This window comes from Myxine glutinosa, chromosome 3, assembly GCF_964187855.1.
Source record: "Myxine glutinosa chromosome 3, kmMyxGlut1.1, whole genome shotgun sequence".
Lineage (NCBI taxonomy): Eukaryota > Metazoa > Chordata > Myxini > Myxiniformes > Myxinidae > Myxine > Myxine glutinosa.
The window spans coordinates 203,810,341-203,827,978 of record NC_136263.1 but is presented as its reverse complement, the minus strand read 5'-3'; the positions used below and the strand labels follow the sequence as shown (position 1 = coordinate 203,827,978).

General features: G+C 41.7%; 2 long non-coding RNA genes across 3 annotated transcripts in view; both read left to right on the top strand.

Moving 5' to 3' along the window:
- The window catches only part of LOC144891178 (uncharacterized), a 75,370-nt gene that overhangs the window by 37,380 nt on the left and 20,352 nt on the right, over positions 1-17,638 (top strand). The window lies entirely within an intron of this gene.
- Positions 14,236-15,361, top strand: LOC137423895 (uncharacterized). Its single transcript, XR_010983806.1, has 3 exons — positions 14,236-14,368; positions 14,854-14,977; positions 15,139-15,361. It is a non-coding gene; the product is annotated as an uncharacterized LOC137423895 (long non-coding RNA).

Here is a 17,638-nt window from a genome sequence, read left to right as displayed (position 1 = left end):
CGAGCTGTGGGGGATTATCTGTTAAACCGAGCTGTGGGGGATTATCTGTTAAACCGAGCTGTGTTGTTTATGTGTTAAACCGAGCTGTGGGGGATTATCTGTTAAACCGAGCTGTGTTGTTTATGTGTTAAACCGAGCTGTGGGGGATTATCTGTTAAACCGAGCTGTGTTGTTTATCTGTTAAACCGAGCTGTGAGGGATTATCTGTTGAACCGAGCTGTGTTGTTTATCTGTTAAACCGAGCTGTGAGGGATTATCTGTCAAACCGAGCTGTGAGGGATTATCTGTTAAACCGAGCTGTGGGGGATTATCTGTTAAACCGAGCTGTGAGGGATTATCTGTTAAACCGAGCTGTGTTGTTTATGTGTTAAACCGAGCTGTGGGGGATTATCTGTTAAACCGAGCTGTGTTGTTTATCTGTTAAACCGAGCTGTGAGGGATTATCTGTCAAACCGAGCTGTGGGGGATTATCTGTTAAACCGAGCTGTGTTGTTTATGTGTTAAACCGAGCTGTGTTGTTTATCTGTTAAACCGAGCTGTGTTGTTTATGTGTTAAACCGAGCTGTGAGGGATTATCTGTTAAACCGAGCTGTGATGGATTATCTGTTAAACCGAGCTGTGAGGGATTATCTGTTGAACCGAGCTGTGTTGTTTATCTGTTAAACCGAGCTGTGTTGTTTATGTGTTAAACCGAGCTGTGGGGGATTATCTGTTAAACCGAGCTGTGTTGTTTATCTGTTAAACCGAGCTGTGAGGGATTATCTGTCAAACCGAGCTGTGGGGGATTATCTGTTAAACCGAGCTGTGTTGTTTATCTGTTAAACCGAGCTGTGTTGTTTATGTGTTAAACCGAGCTGTGAGGGATTATCTGTTAAACCGAGCTGTGATGGATTATCTGTTAAACCGAGCTGTGAGGGATTATCTGTTGAACCGAGCTGTGTTGTTTATCTGTTAAACCGAGCTGTGTTGTTTATGTGTTAAACCGAGCTGTGGGGGATTATCTGTTAAACCGAGCTGTGTTGTTTATCTGTTAAACCGAGCTGTGAGGGATTAGCTGTTAAACCGAGCTGTGTTGTTCATCTGTTAAACCGAGCTGTGAGGGATTATCTGTTAAACCGAGCTGTGTTGTTTATCTGTTAAACCGAGCTGTGTTGTTTATGTGTTAAACCGAGCTGTGGGGGATTATCTGTTAAACCGAGCTGTGTTGTTTATCTGTTAAACCGAGCTGTGAGGGATTATCTGTTAAACCGAGCTGTGTTGTTTATCTGTTAAACCGAGCTGTGTTGTTTATGTGTTAAACCGAGCTGTGAGGGATTATCTGTTAAACCGAGCTGTGGGGGATTATCTGTTAAACCGAGCTGTGTTGTTTATCTGTTAAACCGAGCTGTGGGGGATTATCTGTTAAACCGAGCTGTGTTGTTTATCTGTTAAACCGAGCTGTGGGGGATTATCTGTTAAACCGAGCTGTGATGGATTATCTGTTAAATCGAGCTGTGAGGGATTATCTGTTAAACCGAGCTGTGAGGGATTATCTGTTAAACCGAGCTGTGAGGGATTAGCTGTTGAACCGAGCTGTGTTGTTTATCTGTTAAACCGAGCTGTGAGGGATTATCTGTTAAACCGAGCTGTGTTGTTTATCTGTTAAACCGAGCTGTGAGGGATTATCTGTTAAACCGAGCTGTGTTGTTTATCTGTTAAACCGAGCTGTGAGGGATTATCTGTTAAACCGAGCTGTGAGGGATTATCTGTTAAATCGAGCTGTGGGGGATTATCTGTTAAACCGAGCTGTGTTGTTTATCTGTTAAACCGAGCTGTGTTGTTTATGTGTTAAACCGAGCTGTGAGGGATTATCTGTTAAACCGAGCTGTGATGGATTATCTGTTAAACCGAGCTGTGAGGGATTATCTGTTGAACCGAGCTGTGTTGTTTATCTGTTAAACCGAGCTGTGTTGTTTATGTGTTAAACCGAGCTGTGGGGGATTATCTGTTAAACCGAGCTGTGTTGTTTATCTGTTAAACCGAGCTGTGAGGGATTATCTGTCAAACCGAGCTGTGGGGGATTATCTGTTAAACCGAGCTGTGTTGTTTATCTGTTAAACCGAGCTGTGTTGTTTATGTGTTAAACCGAGCTGTGAGGGATTATCTGTTAAACCGAGCTGTGATGGATTATCTGTTAAACCGAGCTGTGAGGGATTATCTGTTAAACCGAGCTGTGAGGGATTATCTGTTGAACCGAGCTGTGTTGTTTATCTGTTAAACTGAGCTGTGAGGGATTATCTGTTAAACCGAGCTGTGAGGGATTATCTGTTGAACCGAGCTGTGTTGTTTATCTGTTAAACCGAGCTGTGGGGGATTATCTGTTAAACCGAGCTGTGGGGGATTATCTGTCAAACCGAGCTGTGAGGGATTAGCTGTTAAACCGAGCTGTGGGGGATTATCTGTTAAACCGAGCTGTGGGGGATTATCTGTTAAACCGAGCTGTGTTGTTTATGTGTTAAACCGAGCTGTGGGGGATTATCTGTTAAACCGAGCTGTGTTGTTTATGTGTTAAACCGAGCTGTGGGGGATTATCTGTTAAACCGAGCTGTGTTGTTTATCTGTTAAACCGAGCTGTGAGGGATTATCTGTTGAACCGAGCTGTGTTGTTTATCTGTTAAACCGAGCTGTGAGGGATTATCTGTCAAACCGAGCTGTGAGGGATTATCTGTTAAACCGAGCTGTGGGGGATTATCTGTTAAACCGAGCTGTGAGGGATTATCTGTTAAACCGAGCTGTGTTGTTTATGTGTTAAACCGAGCTGTGGGGGATTATCTGTTAAACCGAGCTGTGTTGTTTATCTGTTAAACCGAGCTGTGAGGGATTATCTGTCAAACCGAGCTGTGGGGGATTATCTGTTAAACCGAGCTGTGTTGTTTATGTGTTAAACCGAGCTGTGTTGTTTATCTGTTAAACCGAGCTGTGTTGTTTATGTGTTAAACCGAGCTGTGAGGGATTATCTGTTAAACCGAGCTGTGATGGATTATCTGTTAAACCGAGCTGTGAGGGATTATCTGTTGAACCGAGCTGTGTTGTTTATCTGTTAAACCGAGCTGTGTTGTTTATGTGTTAAACCGAGCTGTGGGGGATTATCTGTTAAACCGAGCTGTGTTGTTTATCTGTTAAACCGAGCTGTGAGGGATTATCTGTCAAACCGAGCTGTGGGGGATTATCTGTTAAACCGAGCTGTGTTGTTTATCTGTTAAACCGAGCTGTGTTGTTTATGTGTTAAACCGAGCTGTGAGGGATTATCTGTTAAACCGAGCTGTGATGGATTATCTGTTAAACCGAGCTGTGAGGGATTATCTGTTGAACCGAGCTGTGTTGTTTATCTGTTAAACCGAGCTGTGTTGTTTATGTGTTAAACCGAGCTGTGGGGGATTATCTGTTAAACCGAGCTGTGTTGTTTATCTGTTAAACCGAGCTGTGAGGGATTAGCTGTTAAACCGAGCTGTGTTGTTCATCTGTTAAACCGAGCTGTGAGGGATTATCTGTTAAACCGAGCTGTGTTGTTTATCTGTTAAACCGAGCTGTGTTGTTTATGTGTTAAACCGAGCTGTGGGGGATTATCTGTTAAACCGAGCTGTGTTGTTTATCTGTTAAACCGAGCTGTGAGGGATTATCTGTTAAACCGAGCTGTGTTGTTTATCTGTTAAACCGAGCTGTGTTGTTTATGTGTTAAACCGAGCTGTGAGGGATTATCTGTTAAACCGAGCTGTGGGGGATTATCTGTTAAACCGAGCTGTGTTGTTTATCTGTTAAACCGAGCTGTGGGGGATTATCTGTTAAACCGAGCTGTGTTGTTTATCTGTTAAACCGAGCTGTGGGGGATTATCTGTTAAACCGAGCTGTGATGGATTATCTGTTAAATCGAGCTGTGAGGGATTATCTGTTAAACCGAGCTGTGAGGGATTATCTGTTAAACCGAGCTGTGAGGGATTAGCTGTTGAACCGAGCTGTGTTGTTTATCTGTTAAACCGAGCTGTGAGGGATTATCTGTTAAACCGAGCTGTGTTGTTTATCTGTTAAACCGAGCTGTGAGGGATTATCTGTTAAACCGAGCTGTGTTGTTTATCTGTTAAACCGAGCTGTGAGGGATTATCTGTTAAACCGAGCTGTGAGGGATTATCTGTTAAATCGAGCTGTGGGGGATTATCTGTTAAACCGAGCTGTGTTGTTTATCTGTTAAACCGAGCTGTGAGGGATTATCTGTTAAACCGAGCTGTGGGGGATTATCTGTTAAACCGAGCTGTGAGGGATTATCTGTTAAACCGAGCTGTGAGGGATTATCTGTTAAACCGAGCTGTGTTGTTTATCTGTTAAACCGAGCTGTGAGGGATTATCTGTTAAACCGAGCTGTGGGGGATTATCTGTTAAACCGAGCTGTGTTGTTTATCTGTTAAACCGAGCTGTGAGGGATTATCTGTTAAACCGAGCTGTGGGGGATTATCTGTTAAACCGAGCTGTGGGGGATTATCTGTTAAACCGAGCTGTGTTGTTTATCTGTTAAACCGAGCTGTGAGGGATTATCTGTTAAACCGAGCTGTGAGGGATTATCTGTTAAACCGAGCTGTGAGGGATTATCTGTTAAACCGAGCTGTGTTGTTTATCTGTTAAACCGAGCTGTGAGGGATTATCTGTTAAACCGAGCTGTGAGGGATTATCTGTTAAATCGAGCTGTGGGGGATTATCTGTTAAACCGAGCTGTGTTGTTTATCTGTTAAACCGAGCTGTGAGGGATTATCTGTTAAACCGAGCTGTGGGGGATTATCTGTTAAACCGAGCTGTGAGGGATTATCTGTTAAACCGAGCTGTGAGGGATTATCTGTTAAACCGAGCTGTGTTGTTTATCTGTTAAACCGAGCTGTGGGGGATTATCTGTTAAACCGAGCTGTGTTGTTTATCTGTTAAACCGAGCTGTGAGGGATTATCTGTTAAACCGAGCTGTGAGGGATTATCTGTTAAACCGAGCTGTGAGGGATTATCTGTTAAACCGAGCTGTGAGGGATTATCTGTTAAATCGAGCTGTGGGGGATTATCTGTTAAACCGAGCTGTGAGGGATTATCTGTTAAACCGAGCTGTGTTGTTTATCTGTTAAACCGAGCTGTGGGGGATTATCTGTTAAACCGAGCTGTGTTGTTTATCTGTTAAACCGAGCTGTGAGGGATTATCTGTTAAACTGAGCTGTGGGGGATTATCTGTTAAACCGAGCTGTGAGGGATTATCTGTTAAACCGAGCTGTGTTGTTTATCTGTTAAACCGAGCTGTGGGGGATTATCTGTTAAACCGAGCTGTGTTGTTTATCTGTTAAACCGAGCTGTGGGGGATTATCTGTTAAACCGAGCTGTGTTGTTTATCTGTTAAACCGAGCTGTGAGGGATTATCTGTTAAACCGAGCTGTGAGGGATTATCTGTTAAACCGAGCTGTGTTGTTTATCTGTTAAACCGAGCTGTGGGGGATTATCTGTTAAACCGAGCTGTGTTGTTTATCTGTTAAACCGAGCTGTGGGGGATTATCTGTTAAACCGAGCTGTGTTGTTTATCTGTTAAACCGAGCTGTGATGGATTATCTGTTAAATCGAGCTGTGAGGGATTATCTGTTAAACCGAGCTGTGAGGGATTATCTGTTAAACCGAGCTGTGTTGTTTATCTGTTAAACCGAGCTGTGAGGGATTATCTGTTAAACCGAGCTGTGTTGTTTATCTGTTAAACCGAGCTGTGAGGGATTATCTGTTAAACCGAGCTGTGTTGTTTATCTGTTAAACCGAGCTGTGGGGGATTATCTGTTAAACCGAGCTGTGTTGTTTATCTGTTAAACCGAGCTGTGAGGGATTATCTGTTAAACCGAGCTGTGAGGGATTATCTGTTAAACCGAGCTGTGAGGGATTATCTGTTAAACCGAGCTGTGAGGGATTATCTGTTAAATCGAGCTGTGGGGGATTATCTGTTAAACCGAGCTGTGAGGGATTATCTGTTAAACCGAGCTGTGTTGTTTATCTGTTAAACCGAGCTGTGGGGGATTATCTGTTAAACCGAGCTGTGTTGTTTATCTGTTAAACCGAGCTGTGAGGGATTATCTGTTAAACTGAGCTGTGGGGGATTATCTGTTAAACCGAGCTGTGAGGGATTATCTGTTAAACCGAGCTGTGTTGTTTATCTGTTAAACCGAGCTGTGGGGGATTATCTGTTAAACCGAGCTGTGTTGTTTATCTGTTAAACCGAGCTGTGGGGGATTATCTGTTAAACCGAGCTGTGTTGTTTATCTGTTAAACCGAGCTGTGATGGATTATCTGTTAAATCGAGCTGTGAGGGATTATCTGTTAAACCGAGCTGTGAGGGATTATCTGTTAAACCGAGCTGTGTTGTTTATCTGTTAAACCGAGCTGTGAGGGATTATCTGTTAAACCGAGCTGTGTTGTTTATCTGTTAAACCGAGCTGTGGGGGATTATCTGTTAAACCGAGCTGTGTTGTTTATCTGTTAAACCGAGCTGTGAGGGATTATCTGTTAAACCGAGCTGTGAGGGATTATCTGTTAAACCGAGCTGTGAGGGATTATCTGTTAAACCGAGCTGTGAGGGATTATCTGTTAAACCGAGCTGTGTTGTTTATCTGTTAAACCGAGCTGTGATGGATTATCTGTTAAATCGAGCTGTGAGGGATTATCTGTTAAATCGAGCTGTGAGGGATTATCTGTTAAATCGAGCTGTGTTGTTTATCTGTTAAACCGAGCTGTGAGGGATTATCTGTTAAACCGAGCTGTGAGGGATTATCTGTTAAACCGAGCTGTGAGGGATTATCTGTTAAACCGAGCTGTGAGGGATTATCTGTTAAACCGAGCTGTGAGGGATTATCTGTTAAACCGAGCTGTGAGGGATTATCTGTTAAAACGAGCTGTGAGGGATTATCTGTTAAACCGAGCTGTGAGGGATTATCTGTTAAACCGAGCTGTGATGGATTATCTGTTAAATCGAGCTGTGAGGGATTATCTGTTAAATCGAGCTGTGTTGTTTATCTGTTAAACCGAGCTGTGAGGGATTATCTGTTAAACCGAGCTGTGTTGTTTATCTGTTAAACCGAGCTGTGTTGTTTATCTGTTAAACCGAGCTGTGGGGGATTATCTGTTAAACCGAGCTGTGGGGGATTATCTGTTAAACCGAGCTGTGTTGTTTATCTGTTAAACCGAGCTGTGAGGGATTATCTGTTAAACCGAGCTGTGGGGGATTATCTGTTAAACCGAGCTGTGTTGTTTATCTGTTAAACCGAGCTGTGAGGGATTATCTGTTAAACCGAGCTGTGTTGTTTATCTGTTAAACCGAGCTGTGGGGGATTATCTGTTAAACCGAGCTGTGAGGGATTATCTGTTAAACCGAGCTGTGATGGATTATCTGTCAAACCGAGCTGTGTTGTTTATCTGTCAAACCGAGCTGTGATGGATTATCTGTCAAACCGAGCTGTGATGGATTATCTGTCAAACCGAGCTGTGATGGATTATCTGTTAAACCGAGCTGTGATGGATTATCTGTCAAACCGAGCTGTGTTGTTTATCTGTTAAACCGAGCTGTGTTGTTTATCTGTTAAACCGAGCTGTGTTGTTTATCTGTTAAACCGAGCTGTGTTGTTTATCTGTTAAACCGAGCTGTGAGGGATTATCTGTTAAACCTAGCTGAGTTGTTTATCTGTTAAACCGAGCTGTGAGGGATTATCTGTTAAACCGAGCTGTGTTGTTTATCTGTTAAACCGAGCTGTGAGGGATTATCTGTTAAACCGAGCTGTGTTGTTTATCTGTTAAACCGAGCTGTGAGGGATTATCTGTTAAACTGAGCTGTGTTGTTTATCTGTTAAACCGAGCTGTGTTGTTTATCTGTTAAACCGAGCTGTGTTGTTTATCTGTTAAACCGAGCTGTGTTGTTTATCTGTTCAACTGAGCTGTGGGGGATTATCTGTGAAACCGAGCTGTGTTGTTTATCTGTTAAACCGAGCTGTGGGGGATTATCTGTTAAACCGAGCTGTGATGGATTATCTGTTAAAACGAGCTGTGATGGATTAGCTGTTAAACCGAGCTGTGATGGATTAACTGTTAAACCGAGCTGTGATGGATTATCTGTCAAACCGAGCTGTGAGGGATTATCTGTCAAACCGAGCTGTGAGGGATTATCTGTCAAACCGAGCTGTGTTGTTTATCTGTTAAACCGAGCTGTGATGGATTATCTGTCAAACTGAGCTGTGATGGATTAGCTGTCAAACCGAGCTGTGATGGATTATATGTCAACCCGAGCTGTGATGGATTACCTGTTAAAACGAGCTGTGATGGATTAGCTGTTAAACCGAGCTGTGATGGATTAGCTGTTAAACCGAGCTGTGATGGATTAGCTGTTAAATCGAGCTGTGAGGGATTATCTGTCAAACCGAGCTGTGAGGGATTATCTGTCAAACCGAGCTGTGTTGTTTATCTGTTAAACCGAGCTGTGATGGATTATCTGTCAAACTGAGCTGTGATGGATTAGCTGTCAAACCGAGCTGTGATGGATTATATGTCAACCCGAGCTGTGATGGATTACCTGTTAAAACGAGCTGTGATGGATTAGCTGTTAAACCGAGCTGTGATGGATTAGCTGTTAAACCGAGCTGTGATGGATTAGCTGTTAAACCGAGCTGTGATGGATTATCTGTCAAACCGAGCTGTGAGGGATTATCTGTCAAACCGAGCTGTGAGGGATTATCTGTCAAACCGAGCTGTGATGGATTAGCTGTCAAACCGAGCTGTGAGGGATTATCTGTCAAACCGAGCTGTCTTTTTTATCTGTTAAACCGAGCTGTGATGGATTATCTGTCAAACCGAGCTGTGATGGATTAGCTGTCAAACCGAGCTGTGAGGGATTATCTGTCAAACCGAGCTGTGATGGATTATCTGTCAAACCGAGCTGTGATGGATTAGCTGTCAAACCGAGCTGTGTTGTTTATCTGTTAAACCGAGCTGTGATGGATTAGCTGTTAAACCGAGCTGTGAGGGATTAGCTGTTAAACCGAGCTGTGAGGGATTATCTGTCAAACCGAGCTGTGATGGATTAGCTGTTAAACCGAGTTGTGAGGGATTATCTGTTAAACCGAGCTGTGAGGGATTATCTGTCAAACCGAGCTGTGATGGATTATCTGTCAAACCGAGCTGTGAGGGATTATCTGTCAAACCGAGCTGTGATGGATTATCTGTTAAACCGAGCTGTGATGGATTATCTGTTAAACCGAGCTGTGAGGGATTATCTGTTAAACCGAGCTGTGGTGGATTAGCTGTTAAACCGAGCTGTGGTGGATTATCTGTTAAACCGAGCTGTGTTGTTTATCTGTTAAACCGAGCTGTGAGGGATTATCTGTTAAACCGAGCTGTGTTGTTTATCTGTTAAACCGAGCTGTGAGGGATTATCTGTTAAACCGAGCTGTGTTGTTTATCTGTTAAACCGAGCTGTGAGGGATTATCTGTTAAACCGAGCTGTGTTGTTTATCTGTTAAACCGAGCTGTGAGGGATTATCTGTTAAACCGAGCTGTGTTGTTTACCTGTTAAACCTAGCTGAGGGATTATCTGTTAAACCGAGCTGTGGGGGATTATCTGTTAAACCGAGCTCTGTTGTTTATCTGTTAAACCGAGCTGTGGGGGATTATCTGTTAAACCGAGCTGTGTTGTTTATCTGTTAAACCGAGCTGTGGGGGATTATCTGTTAAACCGAGCTGTGAGGGATTATCTGTTAAACCGAGCTGTGTTGTTTATCTGTTAAACCGAGCTGTGAGGGATTATCTGTTAAACCGAGCTGTGGGGGATTATCTGTTAAACCGAGCTGTGTTGTTTATCTGTTAAACCGAGCTGTGGGGGATTATCTGTTAAACCGAGCTGTGAGGGATTATCTGTCAAACCGAGCTGTGAGGGATTATCTGTTAAACCGAGCTGTGGGGGATTATCTGTTAAACCGAGCTGTGAGGGATTATCTGTCAAACCGAGCTGTGAGGGATTATCTGTTAAACCAAGCTGTGGGGGATTATCTGTTAAACCGAGCTGTGTTGTTTATCTGTTAAACCGAGCTGTGGGGGATTATCTGTTAAACCGAGCTGTGAGGGATTATCTGTTAAACCGAGCTGTGATGGATTAGCTGTTAAACCGAGCTGTGTTGTTTATCTGTTAAACCGAGCTGTGGGGGATTACCTGTTAAACCGAGCTGTGAGGGATTATCTGTTAAACCGAGCTGTGGGGGATTATCTGTTAAACCGAGCTGTGTTGTTTATCTGTTAAACCGAGCTGTGGGGGATTATCTGTTAAACCGAGCTGTGAGGGATTCTCTGTCAAACCGAGCTGTGAGGGATTATCTGTTAAACCGAGCTGTGGGGGATTATCTGTTAAACCGAGCTGTGTTGTTTATCTGTTAAACCGAGCTGTGGGGGATTATCTGTTAAACCGAGCTGTGAGGGATTATCTGTTAAACCGAGCTGTGAGGGATTATCTGTTAAACCGAGCTGTGAGGGATTATCTGTTAAACCGAGCTGTGTTGTTTATCTGTTAAACCGAGCTGTGGGGGATTACCTGTTAAACCGAGCTGTGAGGGATTATCTGTTAAACCGAGCTGTGGGGGATTATCTGTTAAACCGAGCTGTGTTGTTTATCTGTTAAACCGAGCTGTGGGGGATTATCTGTTAAACCGAGCTGTGAGGGATTATCTGTCAAACCGAGCTGTGAGGGATTATCTGTCAAACCGAGCTGTGGGGGATTATCTGTTAAATCGAGCTGTGGGGGATTATCTGTTAAACCGAGCTGTGAGGGATTATCTGTCAAACCGAGCTGTGGGGGATTATCTGTTAAACCGAGCTGTGTTGTTTATCTGTTAAACCGAGCTGTGGGGGATTATCTGTTAAACCGAGCTGTGAGGGATTATCTGTTAAACCGAGCTGTGTTGTTTATCTGTTAAACCGAGCTGTGAGGGATTATCTGTCAAACAGAGCTGTGAGGGATTATCTGTCAAACCGAGCTGTGAGGGATTATCTGTTAAACCGAGCTGTGGGGGATTATCTGTTAAACCGAGCTGTGAGGGATTATCTGTGAAACCGAGCTGTGAGGGATTATCTGTCAAACCGAGCTGTGGGGGATTATCTGTTAAACCGAGCTGTGTTGTTTATCTGTTAAACCGAGCTGTGGGGGATTATCTGTTAAACCGAGCTGTGAGGGATTATCTGTTAAACCGAGCTGTGTTGTTTATCTGTTAAACCGAGCTGTGAGGGATTATCTGTCAAACCGAGCTGTGAGGGATTATCTGTCAAACCGAGCTGTGAGGGATTATCTGTTAAACCGAGCTGTGGGGGATTATCTGTTAAACCGAGCTGTGTTGTTTATCTGTTAAACCGAGCTGTGGGGGATTATCTGTTAAACCGAGCTGTGAGGGATTATCTGTTAAACCGAGCTGTGAGGGATTATCTGTTAAACCGAGCTGTGAGGGATTATCTGTTAAACCGAGCTGTGGGGGATTATCTGTTAAACCGAGCTGTGGGGGATTATCTGTTAAACCGAGCTGTGGGGGATTATCTGTTAAACCGAGCTGTGGGGGATTATCTGTTAAACCGAGCTGTGGGGGATTATCTGTTAAACCGAGCTGTGTTGTTTATCTGTTAAACCGAGCTGTGGGGGATTATCTGTTAAACCGAGCTGTGTTGTTTATCTGTTAAACCGAGCTGTGGGGGATTACCTGTTAAACCGAGCTGTGGGGGATTATCTGTTAAACCGAGCTGTGTTGTTTATCTGTTAAACCGAGCTGTGAGGGATTATCTGTTAAACCGAGCTGTGGGGGATTATCTGTTAAACCGAGCTGTGGGGGATTATCTGTTAAACCAAGCTGTGGGGGATTATCTGTTAAACCGAGCTGTGGGGGATTATCTGTTAAACCGAGCTGTGGGGGATTATCTGTTAAACCGAGCTGTGGGGGATTATCTGTTAAACCGAGCTGTGTTGTTTATCTGTTTAACCGAGCTGTGGGGGATTACCTGTTAAACCGAGCTGTGAGTGATTATCTGTTAAACCGAGCTGTGAGTGATTATCTGTTAAACCGAGCTGTGGGGGATTATCTGTTAAACCGAGCTGTGGGGGATTATCTGTTAAACCGAGCTGTGTTGTTTATCTGTTTAACCGAGCTGTGGGGGATTACCTGTTAAACCGAGCTGTGAGTGATTATCTGTTAAACCGAGCTGTGAGTGATTATCTGTTAAACCGAGCTGTGTTGTTTATCTGTTAAACCGAGCTGTGAGTGATTATCTGTTAAACCGAGCTGTGTTGTTTATCTGTTAAACCGAGCTGTGAGTGATTATCTGTTAAACCGAGCTGTGTTGTTTATCTGTTAAACCGAGCTGTGAGTGATTATCTGTTAAACCGAGCTGTGTTGTTTATCTGTTAAACCGAGCTGTGAGTGATTATCTGTTAAACCAAGCTGTGTTGTTTATCTGTTAAACCGAGCTGTGAGTGATTATCTGTTAAACCGAGCTGTGTTGTTTATCTGTTAAACCGAGCTGTGAGTGATTACCTGTTAAACCGAGCTGTGTTGTTTATCTGTTAAACCGAGCTGTGAGTGATTATCTGTTAAACCGAGCTGTGTTGTTTATCTGTTAAACCGAGCTGTGAGTGATTATCTGTTAAACCGAGCTGTGTTGTTTATCTGTTAAACCGAGCTGTGAGTGATTACCTGTTAAAAACCACATTTCGTTCATAATGAGTGTGAATTGACCCGCGAATTCTTCACCTCGCACACACTTATCGTTGCAGTATGATATTATTAACATACAATGTGCTGAAGGAAGAACACAAATTGAATGTACACATTGAATCTCTTTATCTACTGTGCATTGGTTTGTTCAATCTACACCGAAAATGAATTTTCTTCTGTGCCACTGGGTAACCCATGCGTGCATGGTGACTTCAAGGTACAGGTCCCTGTCACATGGAGGTGAAATCACAAGGCTTGGATGATTGTGTCGGTGTGCCAGGACTACGTAATTCATTTCTGCATGAAGGGTGGTTAAAGGGATGGTGAAACATATTGGAATAGCACATGAGTATTTCATCTACCCAGACATTGTCTGCAAGAAGCGAGACTTTGTGATATTATTTATTTGTGGTGTAAAGCTCTAAATGGTCACGGGGTATCTCTTTGAGTGCGGTGAAATCTATCATTAATAAGTCACTCAAGTGGAAGACCTATCATGCCACCCAAACTCGACCCAGATCAGGTTGCCCATTCAAACTGAGCAACCGGACAAAGAGGAAACTGGTTTGGTGTGTCACTGTAAATCCAGCAATGACTTTTAAAGATCTGCAAGGCTCTATATCCAACGTTGTCAGCATTCATCAATCAATAATATCCTGTTGCATTCAAAAAGCTGGCCTCTGTGGCCAGGTGGCAAGAAAGAAGCCATTGCTGAAAAAGACGCATTGCAAAGCTCATATATGGAGTTTCCCACAAAGCATCTTAATGATAATGCAGGCATGGTAGTAGTGTATATATGTTGCTTCTGGGACACTCTCATTTTCCCATTGACTTACATGTTAATTTTTCCCCTCCTTCATTGCCCCTAAACACCTCTATTTCTCTCACCCTGTTCTTTACGAACCTTCTAACCTTTTGACATGTTATCCTTATTCATTAGACCACTTAAACAATGGTCCTTCTGTGTGAACCTGTGATCCTTCTGACCTTATGGACCTTTTAACCTTTTACTCTTAATATCATCTGGTGAATCATCTTTGGCCCACTCACACAACGACCCTACAAATATTAATTTGTTTATGTGTGGGAAATAATTTAATTCTCCTCCAACTTCCATCACCATACTCAAACCATTTTAAAATTAATTCTTCGCTTTTGAGAAATGACGTTGTTTCACTGACTTGGATAACTTCCCAGAAAGTTTTCATTGTTTCGTTTCCTGTTTTCACACACGCCTTGAGATTCCTCGAAATGCTGTCAGCCAGTTCTCTTCCCTGAATACATTTTACATTATAAAAAGCCGTATTCAGTTCAATTTTAAACATTGTGAATCGACGAAGATGAACGACAACTTGTCTTATTCCAGTGATGAATACTCACCAGGGTAAGTTTCATTCAGAATTGAACTGTTGGTGAGAGCTTTGTATGTGATTAATTTAAATTTATATGACATGATATATATTTTTTGATTACAGCAATTCAGGTTTTGAAAATGACCTGGTCTTGGCAGAAAATGAAGTTTTTCCGAAAGAGATTTACAACGAGGCGAATGAGCATTTAAACCATTTGCCTGTTTCACCGTTCTTGGAAGATTCATATGCAAGGTAAGATACTAAATATTAATACATTTGTGTTAAACGACGCTGCCTTAGTGTGTGTGTGTGTGTGTGTTCGTGTGTGTATGTGTTTGTGTGTGTGTTCGTGTGTGTATGTGTGTGTGTGTATGTATCTGTGAATGTGTGTGTGTATGTGTATGTGTGTGTTCTTGTGTGTATGTATCTATGAATGTGTGTGTGTGTGTGTATGTGTGTGTGTGTATGTATCTGTGAATGTGTGTGTATGTGTATGTGTGTGTTCTTGTGTGTATGTATCTATGAATGTGTGTGTGTGTGTATGTGTGTGTGTATGTATCTGTGAATGTGTGTGTGTATGTATGTGTGTGTGTGTGTATGTGTGTATGTGTGAATGTGTATGTGTGTATGTGTGTGTATGTGTGTGTGTGTGTGTGTGTGTGTGTGTGTGTGCGCGTGTGTGTGATGTTTTGTCAAGCTTACTTCAGCATAGTAATTTCTCCTTATTTTGTTTGCAGCCTCGAAGACCAAAGCTTGGAGTGGGACGATTTTGGACTCCATAGGAATGGTTATTTCCTGTCATCCTGTGATATCCTTAATTTTCATCTCAACGATCTGAACGCTAAGCTTGATTTTTTGGAGGTAAGCATGTGTGTATGTATTGTATTTTGGCCATGTATGTGTCAATGTGTGGGTACACCGTTTCGAATAGGTACACCATATCCCTGCGCATTGTGGGAGGTGATTCAGGGTATATCATTCATTTATTTCTCTCCTTGTTTTACCCCTCTTGCCTTTGACAGAAAGAGATTCCAAACCTGAAGATATCTGCTGCTGTTGAAACTACCTTTGACTTATGTTGGGAAGAGATTGATGATTTGTGCTGGGAAGAAGTTAAATGTGTAATACCTCAAGAAAAATGTCTTAAAAATATAAAGATTTTGTTTAAAATATTATTTATATATATATATGCTTTGTCCAGAATTATTTAATTATTAATTACAAGAAAAGAATAAAGGTTAGAAGGAAGGGAGGTATGTTCCCCCACCCTTGATTCCCCCCATCCCACCCCTCCCCTCCCCTTGTGTGTGTGGGGAAGGTGGGGGTGGGATGAGGGGGGATCAAGGGTGGGGGAACGCACAGGGGGTGGGGGGTGATGGGTGTGGGCGGGGTCGGTGTGGGCGTGGCTTATGATTTTTTATTTATTTAATTTTTTTTTTTTATTACCACGAATTAAATTAGCTAATCTGGGTAGGGTGAATAGAAATGTTGTTTAATGAATTATTAGCTTTGTTTTTTGTAATTCTTGCGAGTAAAATGAACCCAAGATTTCTTCTCGATTTATATCATTTAATTTGTAAGTCCAAGGGTTTGTAGACATTACATCAACGATTATAAATAATTCATTAGTCCATTTTTGTGTATAACCTTTCTCAAAATGGCTTTTCCATTTGTATATCCTTACAATATCACCAACTTTGAACTTGGGCTTTCTCAAATTAATCTCCTTTTCATATTCTAATTTTGTAAATGTTTCTGATGGTTTTGATTTTGTTGATGAATGAACTGTATTGTTGTAATCACCTACAATATCCTGAATTAAATACACCCATTTTTGAGAACCGAGTTGTGTGAATTTTTTATATAATTTCTCTTTCAAAGTACGATTAAAACGCTCAATAACAACTGCCTTTCCTTCATTAAAGGTGCTGTATAATTTAATACCCTTCCCCTTAAGAAATTTCATGACTATTTTGTTGTAGAACTCTGTTCCCTCATCGGTCCACAGTTTCTTTGGTTTTCTTTTATCCCTATCAAATATTAGCTTAAAGGCTAACATTAAAGTATCACCCCTTTTATTTTTTAAAGGGACAACCCAGGCAAATCTACTCCTCAAATCAATAACGGTTAAAGCATACCTGTATCCCCTGTCATTATTCAATTCAATTAAATCAGCGGACCATATGTGGTCGATGTATTTAGAATAAACCTTCCTTCTTTTAAACTTTGTGATTATAGGTTTGTGTAATTCTTCAGCCAAAAGCTCCTCAGGCTTGATGACATCATTAGAGCCTAATAGTTTTTTGAGGAATAACCAAGACCAAGTTTCAATTTAGCATTTATCAAATTTCTCACAATAAACCTATCAACTTTCTCTCTCAACGTTGGATTTTGTATCAAAGACAAATTATACAACATTTCGCTGTCAGCTTTATGTTTTTCAGTCAACGTAGTGGTTTTCCCATAAGCAATATCATGCTTCATACACACTTCGTCAACCACAACCCCTGGGGGGGGTTTTATACACACTTCGTCAACCCTATTTGTAGGTTTAGACCAAGGTTTAGGATTGTCAGCCTCATCTAATCTTTTATCCAAGTTTGTTCCTGGACCACAGAAAGAATACCCTGGAAGGTGTAATTCCCCTGGAATTCCAGTTGTTGTAAATTTACTTCCTGACAGAAACTTTTGTATGTCTCCTCCTCTTTTAGGAGAGATGAATTGGCACTTTTTAGAGCCACACACTTGACATATTCCTTTTTGACAAACTTTATTATTTTTAGCTTTAACATGAGATATTTTTAGATTTAGTTTTCTTTTTACATTTGAGACAATAACTCATATTTATTTATCAGAAAAATTCCGACAGAGTATCAAAACCTTTTTGGTTTTCAACATATACATTTCAATCTTGATTTTTAAAACATAAAGAATCCTAAGGAATGCCTTCACTCTCTCCTCCATTTATTTACAAATAAAACTAACTAAAGTCAATTACACCGACATCATCAACCACATAATCTTTTCCTTCTTCTTCTTCTTCTTTATCCCCACTTTCTCGTTTAAATCTCCTCCCTGAAACTGAAGACATTGACGTCGTTATTCTTGAAAATAATATTTTCATTAGACTTCTCATTTCTTTATTTTCCTCCTCAGTGCGTTGAGTTTGATTTATTTGCTGTAATACCTTCAATCTTTTATTAATCTCACTGATTTCCATCTTTTTATATTTTTCCTCCCTCTCTCTTTGCTCCCTCTCCTCCTTCTCTCTTTTCTCCCTTTCCTCCTTCTCTCTTTTCTCCCTTTCCTCCCTCTCCTCCTCCTTTTTCTCCCTTTCCTCCTTCTCCTTTTTCTCTCTTTTCTCCCTTTCCTCCCTCTCCTCCTCCTTTTTCTCCCTTTCCTCCTTCTCCTTTTTCTCTCTTTCCTCCTTCTCTTCTTTAACTCCTTCCTCATTTATCTTAGCAATTTTTGATATCAATATTTTCACAGCATTCATTCTTTCTTTATTTTCCTCTTCGGTGA